The 13,714-nt window shown below is 30.0% G+C and overlaps 1 long non-coding RNA gene across 1 annotated transcript; it reads left to right on the top strand.

The window, feature by feature from the left end:
• The first annotated feature begins 11,523 nt into the window (after positions 1-11,523).
• LOC147078507 (uncharacterized) lies at positions 11,524-13,306 on the top strand. The gene is made up of 3 exons (XR_015072177.1): positions 11,524-11,599; positions 11,990-12,195; positions 12,620-13,306. It is a non-coding gene; the product is annotated as an uncharacterized LOC147078507 (long non-coding RNA).
• Positions 13,307-13,714: the final 408 nt, after the last annotated feature.

The raw sequence follows: 13,714 nt of genomic DNA on the forward strand, positions 1-13,714 counted from the left end.
GTGTTTGGGGTGTTCTAAATTATGTAAGTATGTTTAATAACAAATGTGAAATTCGTAAAACCTCATGTGTATTATTTATTAAATAAAAATAGTAAAACTAATAGTAGATACAAATGGTGAAAAACTTCATTCTCTTATTTACTAAAATATCAATTCAATAATATTTTAGTAGATATGGCAATACTGGACGACCCGATATATGTCACTGAAATAAAATAAAATCTATCACAATTTATAAAATACATACCTACTACAATCATAATTATTTTGAATGTAGAGGGAGATAGTTATAGAAAGGGACAGAAAACTGATTGCTATGTTGCAATATTAGGCAAAATAGATTGCAACAGTGTTAAAAATTATAATGTATGATTTAGTATGACATAACGTAGAATTGACGCAAATACAAATTTCTTCAGATTTTTTTTTGTTTTGTCCTCAAATGTCAAAATATGTTTTCCTTTTGAATAATATGTTCGAATTTGTGTTTGTTTCGCCTATTTTTGTGTTCAATTTGTAGCATTCACTTTTATAAACATATTTTTGTACAATACTTGTGTGTTGGCGTATTTTTTTGGTCATATAAAGTTAAAATAATACCAGCTAAAGATTCCATACATCATACACCAATTCGCAGGTGGGTCTGGCGGATATCAAGATGGTCGAATATTTCGTGGAAACAGTTGTTTTAAAAAGGTCTCTATTTAGTATTATAAATTTATAACTAACAAGATATTTCATCATTTATTCAATGATTAATGATAAACCTTCTGATACGTAGCTTTATATTATTTCGTATGTCTATAATTGTAGCATATTTAAATAACAAAATGTCCACTCGCTTCCATTAGATTTAGAACCAAAAGAAACTGCAAATATTATAATTATACTGAATATATTTTACTACATTATGTTTTATAACATTACAACTATCTATAATAAATCGTTTGAGATAATAATTAAGGGAAAAATTTGTCATCATCACAGCCTATTAATGTCACAAAAATATGGCTTCGTTCTCAATTATCACGTTTCACGGTTTCAAAGAATATTATTTTACGTCATAAAAATACTTTATGTAGTTATCAAATGTTTTACATAAATATTTGACGATGAATAAGCTTCATAATGATATAAATAGTTTTTCTACAAATCTTACGTACTATTCAGGCTTAACCTCTGAAAATACCAGAAAATAGCTGACATGGAACACCTTCCCCCTTAATTTTTATGTCATCAGTGAGTTTTTGAAGTTTCATTAAATTAGTGTGTCGTTGTCATTAGTGTGCACCTATTTATTAGTAGTAATGTCGTATTATCTTCTTATTTCTCGTAAGTATACATAACAAGTGTGTAATTTTTATCAAATCTCCACAGCTTACCTCTTTCCGAAAGTCACCCTTCGCCACTGATTTAGTTAATATACATTCCACAAAAAAAGGAAAATGAGTTGACAACAATTTATAAGAAATATAATAACAGATAAAGAGTACTATACACAAATACGTAGATTAACATTCAGATCATATTATAAAGTTATTGAGGAGGTATGTTACTGTATAGTGTCAACTACCCCGCTAATATATTATGTTCAGACAGGTTGTATAAAATTGTGTAGATATCATGATATTTTACGGGTCTTTGTGAAAGTAAACGTGGACGTGGACATTTAGACACTCGTGGACATTTAGACAGATTTTATTTTGGAGAACACAAATGCTACTTTACACTTCTGGTTCAGGTTTTTAATGGAACGATCTTTTAATTTTAATATTGAAGAACGGGCGTGTCTCTTAAGTAAATTTATATTGAAGTGCAACCATTTCTGACGTTTTCGTCTGGGTTTGTCTTTGCTTATTTTTAGAGCAAAGAGAGCATTTTAGAGTTAGGTAAAACTTCTTTTAACCCACGGTGGCCGCGCGGCTTAAGCGTTGGACTATAATGCCGTGGGTCCCAGGTTCGAATTCTGGGTCTGGCAAGTACACATATTGTTTTTCAATTTGTGTGTGAGTCAGGGTATGGAACTAATAGGTTGAGCAAGTGGCTGACATCCATTTCTTGTAAAAAAACAAAATCTGTTGATACAAACCTCTACTCTGTGGAGGCCCATATGATCCTATTAGGATCGGAAATGGTCAAAAAAAACTTCTACAAAGTATACCCACAAAACCAATAGGAAAAAATCTATATTTTTTCAAGTAATATCATAGTAAACCCTACAAATAAGAAAAGAATTGAATTATATTCCCAATATTGAAATATCCATTTTAATCGCAATTTTCTGATTCCATGAAATAACTAAAAAATACTATTTTCTTATATAAGATTTTCAAAACAATGAGACGGTATTATTTCACTTTATAGAAATAATAAAAGAAACAGATGTTTACTATTATAATATACCCGCTTTATTGTTTATATAATACGAGATAAATCTTTTTGAAACATCCTAAAAACAATTTCATTTTCAAAATACGTAATGAAAGCATAGATTTAGTATTTCATACTATTTGGTACTTAAATATATGTACCTACGATGCTTTTAATTACTGTAATATAAATACATTTGTTATTACAAATAATATCGGATTTTTAAAATAAGTAATATTTACCTATATGATCGTCACAAGCGTTGCAAGAATCTGTCTATTGCAGTGGGGAAGAAGATTTTCTAAAGTAAGTTATAAATGAAAGTCTCTACCTACATTCTGATTCCATTCCTCTCGCTCACGTGCGTTGTTTTATTTATAATATACTTCTGAAGATCTCTACTATCTCGTTGATCTAATGTTCCACCTTATGGAAGTTTTCTGGATACCAATGGATTGACTATATTTATCCAGAAAATGTATCTTCTTCGAACTATGTATGTATTATAAGCATCACCCAACTGTAGTATTTGTCAATTGTATACATAGAATTCCTTAAACCATTTTTTTTATATATAATACGGTACAGAACTCTCATCAACAAATCTGACAGTATTGACTTATTAAATACTATTGTTATTATTATTTTTATAAATCGGGCTTATCATTTGTTTGTTCTCTCAGAACTGACCTGCTATTGCGATGTCAATTGGAAAGACAATATCTACATTCAACCAAAACACTTATAATATTAATATATTCCATTTTTGTGTAGGTGATTTTAAGTGAACAATGTTTTATAAATCCTTAAAATAGAGTCCGCTTAACTCACTCGGTATACTTTCATAGACATTTTTAAACACTGTTTGTTGTAAATTATTACTGTTAAATATTAAAATAAATGGTAATGCGTTAATAATTTTGAACTCAATGTGCTATTACATTTTTTTTTTTATTTTCCGCAAACAGGTTACCGCATTGCATTCGAAGATAATCAATAACTAGCACTACCATGGTATCTCATCGTAGTATTGGTTTTGGTGGGTGATTAGTGAAACACGTGTAAATACATTTAACATCCGTTTATTTGATTTGATTACCTATAATATAATGTTAATTTGTGAACGTTCGCGTTGCAATGCAGAACAACTTTTGACTGTTGTTGATAGTCCAGAGGCCTGTTACAGACTGAGTTGAGCAGAACGTTACAGGACCCCCCTCGTAGTGGAATGTTCAATTAAATGAGATTGTGTTATTGAATACTAAATATATGTTTGACATAATAACTATTAATTTATACAATGAGTATAGTAAATTCGGTGTTGTTTTGCGAAGAACTTTATGTTTTAATTTTGCACTCATTGATTTGGTGTTCACTGGTTGACTTTACACTTGTTTTACACAATATTTATCACCACTATTATAAACGACCTTGTATGAACGTCTTGAATATAATATAATTTATAAATTATAATTTTCACTTCATCTAAAATAAATAAATTTTAATTTTGAATTTGATAGCATTGATATCGTCGAACTGTATTCATTCCACGAAAATAATGGTTTCTTCGCCAGTATTTCTAATAAAAGACATTTTTGGGTAATACTGACATTTTACGACGATTTGCTCAAGCTATGTGATTTTGTGTAAGTTCAGTGAAGCTGAGACTATTAATAAAGCGTGAAAACAAATAAAGGCACAAAACAAACTGAGGTGGAAATGTTTTTTGAGGGTCCTTTGTCCTACTTAGAACTTGATGGAAATGAATGGAAATACAAGCGAAGTAAGATCGCTGAATAAATAACTTATATTTGAAGCCATTTTTTATAACACTGACCTAGAAAGAATACTCAACAATAAAGTTTCGTTGACACAAATAAACACAAGCACATAATTTCATAATTTAGAAAAACTTTATATATGACACAAAAAATAGATGATATTATTATTTTTGTGTAATAAAATCACGTAGGTGCCTTTTGTCTTTCTTTTCTTATATTAAAATACCGAATAAATTCTATTTTGTGTTTAATGGTGAATTTTGCTATATCGATATTGTTTATTACATATTTTATGACACCTGTATCAGTGAAGATTTTTGTTCATGAATATATTATATATAAAAATCCAGAGACATTCTGCACTGAAGAAAATTGGACGCTGTTTAGCGGAAAAGGGGGTATTGTTCGATTGACCAATTAGTACTGCATTATCGGTACAGGGTAAATTGTTCCTATTAACTGCAATACCTGTCGATTCACTAAATAAGGCTTCTTTGAAAATAACTTCCGAGTACCGATTAATATCTATCTCCCCACTGATTTCGTTTTGAATCTTAATATTTGCTATCTGTTTCCAATATAGGTTAGCTATCAGTTGAATATTTTTTGCAAGAGTTTAATAAGTTTCTTCTTCTTCTTCTTTCGACCATGTCCGATTCTAATAGAATCATATGGACCTCCACAGAGTAGAGGTTTGTATTAACAGGATTTGGTTTTTACGAGAAATGGATGTCAGCCACTTGTTCAACCTATTAGGTCCATACCCTGACTCACACACAAATTGAAAAAAAATATGTGTACTTTGCCAGTTTAGGTTGTTTAATGTTATCGAATGTATTCTCGTAATCGACGAAACACATACAAATATCAATATTTCAAGCTGAAAGGTCCTTTGTCAATGCTCATATCATTTTTGAAGCTAAGCTGTAAGCTGTATTATTCATTGTCTTCACATTGTCGAAAAATCCGATTATGAATAAATATTAACAAAATATATAGCATGTGGTTCATCAAATTAATTTTAAGCCTAAGTAAAATTATAAAAAAGGCGAAGATTGTCCTTGCTGTTCAGCTATTAAAACCTCTCACCCAAACGTCACAAAATTGACGTATATAACTATAAATTCTACTTCTCCTTATTCTTCTTCTTCGGTCATATCCGCCTCTTAATTGGATCATATGGACACCACGCGCCCCTCCAAGAACCCCTGTCGCTCGCCAGTCTTCTTGCTTCGGTCAAATCAGCATTCCGTAGCTCCGCCGTATACACTTTGTACCTATATCAAATAAATTTTATTAAGTATATAAATAACAAATAATTAAGGAGTGTTTGTAATAGCTCTGATATATTAGTATGGTCATATTATAGATGTTAAATAGAAGGTTTTAATAAAATAGATTTTTTGTTGATGGAGCGATCCAATGAAATACGTGAATCACATTTATTATTTTTATTCTTAAATATATTTCTACTTTGGTGATACATGGAATATTGAGGGTCTTAATAAACATTGTAGTAAGGTATGTCGGGAGAATATGCCTAATGGGGGAAGACGCCAAAGCTCAAATAATTTATTCATCCATCGCTAGATATCGGTACAGTAACCATTTTTAGGATCGGTCATTAGTACCGGAGAACACATGCTAGGCGTTGGTCATGTTAAATTTTAAATTTAAAAAATACGCTTATAAAAACAGGAAAGTACCCATTTTTTTGGTGGTACTTTATTTACAAAATTACTCAAAATGTTCTCAGCATAAAGATTTGATTTGTTTTATGGTTAAATTATGTTTCATTGAATAATACACCATGTTTGGCATCTAATTTTACTATTTGAGGTTATCTTGCACACCGGCGTTATTTTATTTCTGTCCTTGGCATCTTACCTCTACAAATGGGGGAAGATGCTATTTCGACTATTTTTGGTCATTCACTATCTCAGTTTTTAGTATTTTGCAAAGCCTCATCTTTAATAATAATTCACATTATCATTAAAACGTACTTCTGTCATTGAAAAAAATAATATAAAAATTCTATATTGTAGTATTGTAGCGTAATTATTAGCCTTCCTGATGCGAGTGAATTGAGTGATGAAGAAAATTATTGCGCCATTTGCAAGGGATATTACTTTGATAAAGAAGGTCCTACAGTTGATTGGATTGCATGTGTAAGATGCCAACAATGGCTACATGCATGCAACAAGCATGTCCAATCCGTACATTTGCGACCTGTGTACGAAGTCTTATTTTTTTTTAGTTTGTGGCATCTTCCCCCGACAAAGTGGGGGATGATGACATTTTTAGTTTTTATATTTTTTGTATTGTTTCAGTTCATTTTTTAATAGTATTGCTGCTACATATTATAATAAAGTATTTTTATAATATAGCTATGTTTTTATTTTAAATATAAATATATTATTTTATAATCAGTAATCCGTCAAAGTAAAAATTAGGCGTATTCCCCCGACTTACCTTATACAATATAAATAAATAAGAAATATATAAAAAGACATTTTGACTACATTGTCATAGCAGTTTTAACAGCCAACTACGGTATGATATTTTCAAAGAAATGTTTTTGAAAATATCTGTTATGGAAATATAAGTCAAATACATTGAAAGCAACTAGAAACTGTGGAGAATATTAAATAATACTCTCACAATATTTCTACTTAAGATAGCATACTGTAGGCAGCATCAAACAGTTTGAAAATACGAAAAACGAAATCGAGGATGGGAGGATAATTCGTAGCACGTGCAAGATATCACGTCAACATCTCTCTACTCTCTACTGGGACTGGTCGTTTACTGTGTACTCCGGAGCGGTCTGCAACCCACGTTATCTGTGTTATTTAGGTACAGGATTCTAATTGTATTTATTAATAAATACCTACAGTTTTTTATTGTTTCACGGTAAATAAAAAATATAAACAGAATTTAATATCTCTATCAAACTATATTATAGTATAGTCTTCTTTAAAACTATGAATTAATCCACTATTTTAGCTTCCCTTTTGTATATAAACATATATTATATAAAGAGCCGAAGTGTTCCATTTATGATATTAGAAATTGGCACCTGTTGTAGTTGGCTGTTTTGTGTAAAGAACGATTACGCATTTATTTATAGGTTTAGGAATTTGTGCATAGAAAACATGCTTAATAACAAAATGCCATCAAAATCTCATTTTTGTTCAAAAGTGCTGTTAGCTGGTTTACAGATTAATCGGTCGATATGGTAAAGAAAATTAAATGTAACAGAACCTTGAAAGCAAAACTGTTTCACACCGCTTGTTCAGTGTACTCTCAAAGTCACAGCTGTAATAAATGCCAAGAAGGAACAGCTACCATTACCAGTATCATGCCGAACGAAATTATTTATTTCATACGCTCCCCTTGTAAATCTTATCAACTTGATAGACAAAATGATACAATATTTTTATCTTAGCCAAAAAATTAATATGTTTCTGTCGACGCGTTCTTTATTCTATATACGTGCCATTTTATTATTATTATTATCCAGTTCACTTTGTTATTCACAAAATGCTGGAAATATATATTTTATATCCGGGAACATTATTGTCTTGTAGCTATTTCGTTATCGGTAATGCTTTTTAAATAAACAGTAAACACACATAATTTGAAAACATTTCTGATACATATTAATATTAATACTATCGACTGAAGGTACTTGATGGAATTTGAATTTAAATTCTAATGGATTCAAGCTCTGTACTATTCCATTTAAGTCGTTTTTTGCGACCCGGGTTTCGCTTTTCGGCATCTTCAGGCGCCGTGTACACTCACCAAAGGTAAACACACACTGACAACGAACTCTCTTTACTCTAGCTTATATTATAAATCAATACAATATTTGACTTGATAGATAGGTAATGGAGTTTTTACCTACTTTATTGTATTGATTTATTATATAAGCTAGAGTAAAGAGAGCTCGTTGTCAGTGTGTGTTTACCTTTGGTGAGTGTACACGGCGCCTAAAGATGCCGAAAGGCGAAACCCGGGTCGCAAAAAACGACGTAAATGGAATAGTACAGAGCTTGAATCCATTAGAACTTCTGATATATTTTTTTTAACCATGTCCGATTCAAATAAGATCACATGGACATCCACAGAGTGGACGTTTTGTATTTACAGATTTTGTTTTATCTGAAATGGATGTTAGCCACTTGCTCAACCTATTAGGTCCATACTCTGACTCATACATAAATTATTGAAAAACAATATTATGTCTACTTGTCAGACTCAGGATTCGAACATGGACGGCGTCATAGACCAATGTTTGCCATCAATATGTATATTATAACCATAAATATATAATCACTACAAAAATCTTTTGCCAAAAGCCGATTGTCAAAAAGTAATGCTATTTAGAAAGAATTTCATAGAGTGTTGTAAAACCACTCTGTCGTAGTTAGATAAGACACAATAGTTTAGTGGTCTGGCGAGAATCCCAAGAGGCGCAGGTTCGACTCCTTCTAAGTGTCGTATTTTATATATTTCTCAGAAGTGTTTTCAAATTAAATATGTATGTCCAATAGAATAATAATATTACATTCTTAAATCTAGTGAATTATTCGTTGGATAAAAAAATAGCTTTTTCAATAAACAGTGATTAAATTCTATAGATTTTTTTTAATTAAAGTGTTGTAAGGAGTAAATGTATTCGACAGTCCCTAATTGGGTCTAGGACGATTTGGCACCGGACAACTGGACGCCACGGAATTCGAAAATAAATAGACGTTAGGTACTTATAGGTACTTTAAAAAAAATATTCAATATTATTATTTATACTTCAATGATTATATTATGATTTATGATTTAATCGTGCATATCTTTAAGTTTCGACGAAAAATGAGTTTTTATGTTATATAAAGCCTTAGGCATGGTAATTCTCAATCCGCGATAAAGAATACATTATGTTATGAGTAAAATGAATTCAACCTACTAAGTAGTAGATAGAAACTGATTAAAATACCTCGTCTACACGTGTCTACAACAGTGCGGCGTCCAATTATTGTCCGGAGGCCAGTCGTCCCATTCCCCCCTTATTTATATATATATTGAGAAGTCGTGAATTGTGGTCGAAGTTGAAAAGGTTTATTTAAACTTTACAATGACGATTAGTAGAAACAACGCGGGTAGAATATAATTTGTACAGCGAGTCTGACCATATACCTAGTTCACTCAAACAGCTCGCTTGACTCTTATATGGTTACTGAATACAGTGTATCCACTTTCAATTTTTCCTAATGTTTAATATAATATATGATTTCCCATAAAAGACTACCAAGAAAAATATTAAAACTTTACGAGTAGACTTCGTCGGTGTTTTGTAAAAAGGGCGAATTAACCAAAATGCTATTTCACAGGAGGAGGATTTTTAACTTTTGACATTTATTTGTTTATTACCTGTGGATGATTATAAATATCTTAGTTCATAATAAAGCGTAAAAAGAATACTGTCATTATAATAGGCATTATTATGTAATATTTTAAAAGGCATAATATGTCATATTCGCTTTTTATTCGTAGTTTTAATTAATTAAATTTTAGTCGATTATCGTTTTTAAGTACTTTCCTGTGGAGATACAAATTCGCCGTTCTTTATCTAGCACCCAATTCAATCGGATTCTGATAACAATTCTTAATTCAATTGTAAAAGTAAACTCAAAAACATTTGCATAAGTAGCATTTAAAAACAAAGAAACCGTAGTGAAAATAATTGTCTCAATTCTTTAAAACGGAACAGAAAAGTTTTCAAAGAGTTGGTAAATAAAACCAACATCCGTACGTAATTTAAATTGTTTTCTGTAAATCAAATAAATTGTTTGACAAATCGAAAATTGAACAATTTTTATTCATCGGGCATACATGCTCATTCCGGATGAGATAATTCAATAAATGGATGTTTCACGTGTTCAAGGGAAAGGCAAACATGTTATCTTATAATTGAAACATTATTCACGTGTTTTCGACACGATTTTTACTTAAATATTGTAATACGAGTACAATTGTGTTGAAAACAAGCAAACAAAGCAATGTGCATTTTAATGTTTTGAAAAATAACCAAATATGTAATTATTGAAACAATTCATTAGGTACCTACTAATGGTATTGATTTTCATTGGATTGAAAATTATTTTGACCACTAATCTGACCACTCAAGCGAATTAAAATCATTTTACGTCATCTTTGTTCAATATAAGGTTTGTAACAATATTTATAAATATAAAAAAAAACTACTCAATGACAATTATTTTAGAATCTATTTTTAAAAGCCCTAAACAATGAATGCAGATAATAATATAATAAAGATTTTTTTTCTTAATAACCTTTTTTAGAAAAGAGCTTATGTTATAAAAGGAGAAACCTTGTACAAATTATAATAAAAACATAGGACCTTACGAAAAATCACAAAGAAATAATTACGTTAAAACATTTACAAAAAATAGCAAAAAATGTTATGGCACATCTATGCAATAATAATTTCCATAAAAAATATTTGTTTTAAAATAGGTTCTTTCTTAAAAAATATATTTTTTTTAATTTAATGCAACCCTTTGTTAACACACAAACTTACTTCAGAATAAAGAGTTATACTTAACAACATAGATTGAAATAAAAACATAATTTTATTTTTTTACAAAAATAAAAAATATTTGACATGTAATGGTAAAAGTTCACCTTTGTCCATTCTATATTATTAAAATGAATAAATTTACTATAAACTCTATATAAATTATTATTACAACGTTTTTCTTACCTCGTATTCTTATTCGTCCAGTGGTTTTTTGTCCAGTACAAATCTTGCAATCGATTTTTAACTAACTTCCCGACTAGCTAGACATTTGAAACTTTTAGAATATATCAGAACACGATGTCGATGCATTTTTTTAATACTTTTAGACATCTTTAAGGGCACACATGCTTACCTAGAGTTTCTGTTTTTTCATTTAAAGTTGAACTATGACATTGAATACTAGGTATGATTTTTAAAGTGAAAGTGATATTATGTTACATCTCTTTTACGCATGCTAATATGATTAAAAAGTTTTTCTTTCTCTTTCTGTCACATTCGAATTTGATTACCAAAGTTTAAACATTTACTATGCGTATTAGCTGACGTGCTTCGTCGTTTACAAATTATAACATGAATTTAAAAAATATATGTATTTATAATATTAAATATATTTTATAATGTACACAGATTTTTTTAACAACTATATTATATATACTTTTATTTATTTGTCGCATATTCAAAATGTTCTTGCTATATTAAAATCTTTTTTTTAGCCGGCCAAGTAAATCCGTATTTTTGGCCATAGACTAATAGAAAAAACTCTCTGCTGTCAGATTATGTTGATAGCAAATTGCAAGATACCTAACGAAGGAATTGTGTTTTATATCAGGAATAAGAAACACTATCTGTAAGTACAATATTATGTTATTTATTACTGTAGTAGTATTCTGTGTGTTTTGCATATATTATTCAAGTGTTAATTTATTGTTTTCTTAGTCTACACATACTTTCAATGTTTCATAATTCCGACTACTTTTTTTGAGGTTAGTTGCGTGGTTAGTTTGGAGGTTATTGCGAGAATGCCTGTGATTTCATATTTATTTGTTTGATATAATCTAAGGCGTTCTAGTTGTTATTAAACATGTTACCTACCTGATTACTTTATTTTAGTTAATCAATCTTTTTTGATGCTTTGTATTATCACTAATCCGTTTTAATTACCATTCTTCAAACAGTCGCACACTATAAAAGATTAAAAATCACACTATTAACAGTTCATATGTTATGTTTTTTGCAGATGGAGAAAATGTCTACCGAGATCTTTGCTTGTCGACGGTTTCATATGAATAAGATGGAATGAAATAAATCTTTTAATTAATAATGAAATAAATCCGACTTTCGGCGTACGATCCGAACATGGCGTGATTCATATAATATTATTTATGACGTAGACCATCAAGCATATATACCCATTTTATAGATTTAATAGTACAATTACAAAAGGTAAATATAAAGTGACTAATGTTTGTAACCTATAGCTATATCTATCTCGCATACATATTTAAAAAATAAAACAATTTTATAATTACATTTTTGCACTAAATTTATTATCGATAATGATATAAAAGTTGCTAAATTGATTCATAATATTCTAAAATATAATATAATTTTGCATATCAGTTACTTGTATCATATCAGGTATGTCATTTGGTAGAGCTTACTCTCCAAGTCTTTTCTTTTTCATCCTCAATATCACTTTGATATTAGAAACATTGTCTTTCTAACACCATTTCAAAGACTTTAAGTTTTCTAGATGCTGTATATTAATTCTTCTCTTCGGCTATATCTGCATCTTAGTTGCAGCATATGGATACAATGCGGCGCCTCCAAGAATCTCTGTCACTCTAGTTTTTTTGCATCGTTCCAGGTCATACTAGCAGCCCGTAACTCCGCCAGATATGCTATATAGATAGTATTTAGCGGCCATCCAGGACGCCGGAATCCGGTTGGCTTGAAGAACAGGCAAACCAGATTGGGATTCTCTTCAGGCACTCGCAGCACGTGGCCGGGCCAGGTACAAAGTTGCGTATTCACTCTCAACGTGATGCGAGGCTATTTGGTGCGTTCTTTTATCTCCCGTTACTTCTAAAATTACCGCACACCCAGTATCCGTCGTAAACATCTGTTCTCGAAGCTCAGTATACGGTTGCTCGGAGCCTTTGTAAGGTGCCATGACATAAAAACTAGTAAGATATTTAAAATAGCTGCTAGAATGAATACATTGTTGAAAGGAAATGAAAACTGATAATATGATATATCAATTAATTTGTCCATCTGAAGTTGTAGATATCAGTTAATAATTATGTGTTATACCAGTAATTAAATGCTGACTTCAAATGAAAATTGACTATTAAATATTGAAATAATATATTACCAGTTTTGATTTTTTTAAGTACTATACTATATCCATGGTTCATATTACAATGTCATAGTAAAACTTAGAAGAATAAAATATGTCGTAAGACGAAATCAATCTTGGGGTTTTAATATAAGTTAAATAAATAGTACACAGCTAATTTGTTATTACTTTGAATACATGCCATGTCTTTACATCAATAAAAAACAGAAAAACAATTTAATAATGTATAAATATTTATATAAGACTTAACAACGTCTAGTTAGACATCTAGCTAGACACGATGACCTCCATTTAATTTCCTCTTATTTTAAAATTCACCAAGATATATCCTAATAAGTAGGTAAGTATATTACATTTGTACATATAATAAGTAAATCAAGTACTTAACATAAATAATTATACTGTAAAATTAAATTACAATTGAAGCAGTATATATGGACCCCACAGAGTAATTAACAATATAATAATTTATATAATTATATCGGGTATATACTATATTGACACATTTTAATGAAGTCTATTTTTCTTGGTACCTACGTTCAATGATAAATGTTGTTTTATATTGTAACATAAACAATGGTAATATGCATTGATCTTTCTGAT

The sequence above is a fragment of the Rhyacophila brunnea genome, unplaced genomic scaffold (assembly GCF_057557595.1).
Source record: "Rhyacophila brunnea isolate RB1 unplaced genomic scaffold, BYU_Rbru_1.0 scaffold_11, whole genome shotgun sequence".
In the NCBI taxonomy this organism is placed as follows: Eukaryota; Metazoa; Arthropoda; class Insecta; order Trichoptera; family Rhyacophilidae; genus Rhyacophila; species Rhyacophila brunnea.